Source organism: Mastomys coucha, unplaced genomic scaffold (genome assembly GCF_008632895.1).
Source record: "Mastomys coucha isolate ucsf_1 unplaced genomic scaffold, UCSF_Mcou_1 pScaffold17, whole genome shotgun sequence".
NCBI lineage: Eukaryota > Metazoa > Chordata > Mammalia > Rodentia > Muridae > Mastomys > Mastomys coucha.
Window position 1 is genome coordinate 5,694,707 of NW_022196899.1, and position 6,176 is coordinate 5,700,882.

Consider the following 6,176-nt stretch of genomic DNA (forward strand, 5'->3'; position numbering starts at 1 on the left):
CTTTTCCACTGCCTGTGATGGATGGTGGGCTACAAGTGAGGTTAAAGCATTTAAGAACTTTCATGGAGAATAAGTTTTGAGGGCTGGAGAGATGGTTCAGTGGTTAAGAGCACAGGATGTTCTTCCAGAGGTCTTGAGTTCAATTCCCAGCATCCACATGGTGGCTCACACCCATCTGTAATGGAATTGGATGCCCTCTTCTGGTGTGTCTGAAGACAGCAACAGTGTATTCACATACATTAAATAAATAAATAAATATTAAAAAAATTTGAAAAATTAAAGTTACAAAGGACATGTATGAATGCAGCCTAACACAAACTTATAAATGTATTTAAAACATTATGGTTTAAAAAAGTAAAAGTAGATTGCTCCATTCTCCAGTGTGAACTTTATAGATGGCAATGTCATATTGAAGTGTTAAGCGGGTTGGCCACACTTGGGAGTGTTTCTCAGACAGGCTCTAAATGTTCCCAAATGTTTGCTGAAGCTATAAATATGCATGTGCAATCCTAGGCTGATTGAAAGAGCCATGGTAGGAGGCAAAGCAAGACTAAAAGATACACATAAGCAGGCCGGGCAGTGGTGGCGCGAGCCTTTAATCCCAGCACTTGAGAGGCAGAGGCAGGCAGATTTCTGAGTTCGAGACCAGCCTGGTCTACAGAGTGAGTTCCAGGACAGCCAGGGCTACACAGAGAAACCCTGTCTCGAAAAACCAAAAAAAAAAAAAAAAAAAAAAAAAAAAAAAAGATACACATAAGCTTACACACACATCCTAAGCCCAAGGTGAAGCAGAAGTTTCTAGTTGTGTCTTTCCTCCACCAAGCATCCCATGAGTCTGTCTCAGCAAAGCAGTCTGCATCATGTGACACAAACAGAAACATCCATTTCACATTCACCCCCTATTTTAAAATTGTCTTTCCCCCTAACATTAACAATCTACATACAATAAAAATAATTACAAGAACCATAAAACTAGAACTTTATATCATATCTTAAATAAAGAACGTTATGTATAATATAGTATAACAAACAACCTTAAATTTCTATTAATGTACAATAATTTAAACCTACCAGCCTAGATGATAGCAACCATAACACCTCAAACAACCAAACCCATCCATCCCGACTTCTGGGATCGGGACCGACGGTCTTCTTATAATTCCTTTACACTAAATTGGAACAAAGAATTCCTGTTTAGGGCCCAAGGGAAGAAAATAGTTAATCTGAAAACACAAACACAAACAAACAAAAAAAAATGTAGCTGTAGGGATCTGTTGCCCAGTCTCTGTTTTGATCCAGTCTCTGTGTTGTCTGTCTTGTCTACGTGTTGTCTGCAAGTCTTTATGTGCTCAGTCCTTTGGGCTAGCCCCTTAGTTGATGTGCAGGCATGTTTTGAAGGAAACAGTAACTGATAGGCTATGAGAGTGAATCACCAGGCTTATTGGCTTTGTGAAGACATTCGTGTTTCAGTTGATCAGAGGTTTTCCGCGGTCAGATCTGATCTTTATAAGTTGTGTTGGAAGCCATATTTTCTCATTCCCTGTAGACACAGAAGCATAACCACGCTCCCATCTTAACACGATTGCAGGTTTCTCTTCCAATGTCAACACAGCCTTTATAGTGTATTGGCTGGCCCAGGTCCTCGGTGTTTTCAGTAACTCAGCGTCTCTCAGCTGCTGTTGCTCCCCTTTCACCAACATTAAGAAAATGTAGAGTTAACAAAGCATTATTTAGTCAGTCCCTGGGGCTTTTTACTCTCCCTTTTTGTTTAATAAGCATCTCTTTTAAGGTATGATCGGCTCTTTATATAACTGCTTGTCCTGTGGGATTCTGTGGTATACCAGTAACATGCTTCATATTGTAATATGAAAATAACTGTTTCATTTTATGGAATACATATGTGGGGGCATTATCAGTTTTAATTGTGCAGGTATTGTAATAATTGCCACTATTTCCAATAAGTGTGTAATACACAATCTGCCTTTTCAGAACTTAAAGCAGTTGCCCACTGAAACCCTGAACACATGTCAATGGTATGGCGTATACACCTTTGTTTTCCAAATTCCGAAAGATGGAAAACATCCACCCAGCAGACAAAGGCCAGTGCATTTTGTGGGCCAACTCTAGCTCATGACTTGTTTCCGTAAGTAAAGTTTTATTGGGGCGTAGACACATCTGTCCTCTGGCCCTGCTGCGCCACCTTTGCAGAAGTCAGCAGTCATGATGGGAATGAATAGCCTATGAAGCTTAAGACACGCACTATCTGGTCATAGTCCAGGAAAGCTTGCCACCTCTGATCCAAGTCATGAAAGAAGCCGATTCAGACTCCTCAGCTCTGCGGTGAGCTGAGCGAGCATTTGCCAGCCTCCCAGGTCAAGGTGCCCCGGTTCATCTTCGGGTCACGTGGGTGTTGACTGTCTATCGCGGTGGTTCGCAGCGGATGAGGGGTATACATTTTCAGAGCAAACATATACTTACTAGATCAGAGACAAGCTGTATCTTTCACGGTGACTTCCAGTAACTCTGATGCAGGCCAAATCTTGAGAGCCGCTAGCTTTAGAGAGGTGTTAATTACATGTTCATGTAAGACTCCACCATTGCTGGTTCTCCTCAACAAGGTGTGAGTCCCCTGCCCATCATAACAGACAGGGACAGCAAGCAAGTATGCCAGAGTTTGCGGAAAACCTGTAGACTTTACTCTTAGATAGCAACCTGTCCTTAAAGATAGGAAATGTCAATGTTCCTTCATTGATACAATCTGGTTTAACTAATATTCTCTTTTGGAAAGAGAATGACACCTTCATCTAGACATACATGCAGGCAAAATATTAATGTAAATAAAATAAAATAAAAATAAATACATAATACATAAATAAATAAAGTAGCCTGGAAGGCCTTGTAGTTCCATGAAATGGCCAGCAGGAGGAGCTGCTCATTCTAACAACCCTTAAAGTTTGCTTTTGGTTTCTTACTGAGAGAATCAATGAAGAAACGGACTCTAGACTCACTCTTGAATAAAATTGTAGTTTTGAACTTCTAATTCCTCCTGCTCATTTTATGTAAAAGACCCCCGACTTTAGCCCTAGGAATATTCAAATTAGTTCACTTGCATGGATTAAAGATGTGTCTTTTGCCCATCCAGTCATACTATATGATCTAACTGAATCTGACCTGTAAGAGATGTAGCTACTGTCAGTATTCACTCTGAGCCCCTTACATTCTCAAACAATGATAAGGTGCTAGCAATTGTTAAAATACACGTTTTTTTCATTGGACATTTGAACAAATCATGTAACTAGATTATATATTGTGGAAATCCCTAACTAGGACAAGAGAGAAATTGAGCCCAGCAGACAGGTGTTTAAGTGGTTTTCCGAGAAGTGGCATTTGGACTCCTGTTATGTGCAAGCATGTGGTATGATTGGAGAAACTGAGCCCTGTAATGCCCAGTAGATGATGTCCCATGTCCCCTACCAGGGACATCAGCAGAAGTGCAAACCATTGCACATACGGTCTGACTCCTCTGCAGGCAGAACAGTGTTTATGAAGTTCCGGGGGTAATGTTCCCAGGGGTGAAGGACCAGCGCAGACCTTCCTTTATCCCCAGGAAGGTTGGAATGGTTTGTGTGGAGTCAGAATTTGCCTTTGTTTAGCTTACAAACCAATGCACCCTTGGTTAAAATGCCAAACAAAGCACACTGTGTTGGTCCGACCTTCCAAAGGATACATCTTTTGATAAAGGAAAGCGTTTTGTGAAACGTTCTGTGCCACGGGCCCGGCCAGTCTGGGCCTCCCTCAACCCATGGGGGGTACAGGGTCCTAGTCAGGTAGACAAGGCATTGGCGAAGAAATGACAAACAGACACAACACAAGGGAGTATGGTATCTGAATGCAATTTGTACAAAGTAGAAATCAGGCTTATATAGTATACAGAAAACAGGGCAAACTACAGAAGTCACGTAGGCAGGTAGTGGTCACATCAAAGTCAGCAAGATCAGACAGCCAGGTGCAAGGCGGAGGAGCCGTGGTGTCCTTCTTCTTGGGCTATTCTGGCAGCCCCAAGTAAAATTCTCAGGGTCTGTCTGAGGCAAGCAGCTGGAGGTCCTTGAGAAGATCCTTGGCTGTAACATAGTTAGTGACTGAAGCCCTACAGCTTCTCTCTAGTTAGTAAAACAATTCTGCCTTGTGTGGGACTGCTCTGATAATTAGTGCCTAACCGATACCTCTAACTTTGGAGACACCCTGTCTGATAAGACAGCTTCTGTGTAGAAATTCCAAGCTAACTACAGCTAGGAAATCAATTAGGATTATTGAAACACTGTGGAGGCCAGGAAATAATGTTCAATCTCAGTTTTAGCTATAATAAAATATTTCTTAGGGCGTCTTTAGCCTGAATAAAGAAAGCATGCAGATCTCTCCACAGACTTTAGCAGAGACCAATCTGGAACACACCTGAGCTAGGAGATGTCAATGACTGGGCCACCTCAGGAGACTGACTCCTTTTGAAGTGTACGCCTCAGGTCTGTGATCAGGTTTTCAGGCCTGTCTAGACATTACTAAAGTAGAGGAGTTCTGTGTGACAATTCTGTGAAATACAGGCTAATTTATGTGCTGCATTTGCTTGCTGATGTAGGAAGAGAGAGACACTGAATGGAATTGGAAGAATAAACATGTGGCTGAGGACCAAGGTGACCGTGTCTATGGAAATGAAAGTAGAGAAATATTAGTCACTAATCGCTCTAGGTGGAATAATTATGGCATTCAAGGATTGAGGAATCACCGGAGGCAAAATCGAATAGTAGCAAAAAGATGACCATAGCTTGAGATTTAATACAAGAATTAGGAAAGGCCTTGAGCTGGGAGAGATGAGCATCAAGACACGGATTTAACTTAGACTAAGTTCGTGTGAGACCAGTACACAGGTAGAGATGCACCAGAGACTGTCATGTTTGCAATGTTAAAGCTGGGAACAGAAATCGATACTTTTATAGAGATCTTAGGATAGTATTTTCATGTAATGAATTAAAAAGATAACTTGCTTAATTATAGATTGCCCCATTCAATAGGTGTTTTTAGAAGGACCTCATTGCACCAGTCAGTTGCTTCAGGTATGGCATTCATGGTATTTTGACCACTTTTATAGGGTACCATTGCATTGATGCCGATGATGGCTCAGAGAACTGAGATGAAACTTAAGTCCTAGTGTCAGGGGACAAAGGATAAAGCCAATTGACACAGTGGATGTAGTTACATGGCATAATGTTACTCTTGACAGTCAGTGTGACTGGACTTCCCAAAATACCTAAAATTTTAATTTTATGTAAGTGTATTTATATGTGTGTGTGTCATTTTGTGGATATAGGTCACGAAACTAGGAAGGGGAGGAACAGGATTCTGAAGAGGGATAGGGAGAGGGTAATAGGTGAGGATGTGGAGAAAGAGGAACACTCCTCCATTGCTGGTGCCGCAGTGAACTGACATCTCTGAAACCATGAGGTGAGCATACAATTCCATTAAAGCTCTTCCCTCAGGTATTTTGGTCACAGTGCTAAAAGTTTCCTGACTAAAAAAGATGATATAACAGGGGACAAAGCTGGAAAGTAGCTTGGAGAGAAACAGAGACACTGCCTCGGGGGCTTTGATTTTTAAACAATTTTAAAACTAATTAGCCTGCGAAGGAGTTTTATTAATGTATTTTGTCATGCATGTGTGGCATCATAGCTTCATTGTACACCGACAGTGCACCATGAAAGCGATGATTTGAACAAAGACTGGTTTAGGTAGGGCTGTCCAGGTACCACATATTCTAGCCAGGGCAACAGTCACCAACAGGAACACTAGGTCCCAAGCCTTGTGGTAGGATGTGCCTGAGCCTTAGGGGCATGGCAAGGCCTGGGCTTCGGTAGGAGGAAGGGGGTAGGATGAACAGAGGACAGAGGGGCAGCCAGGACGTTAGGTGGCTGAAATTACTTGGAATTTCACTGAGAGTGGGATGAGGACTTGTGTAGAGATTCTCGAAGGCTGGTATAATGTAACATAGCCTAATATTTTCATCCTTGTTGGCCTGTCACAGCACAAAAAACAAAAAAGCAGATGGCGTGGCGAGTCACGTGTGGGGAGGAAAAGATGGCGTTGACACTAGGTTAGTAGCAGTGGCATGGGGATGGTCTTGTGTC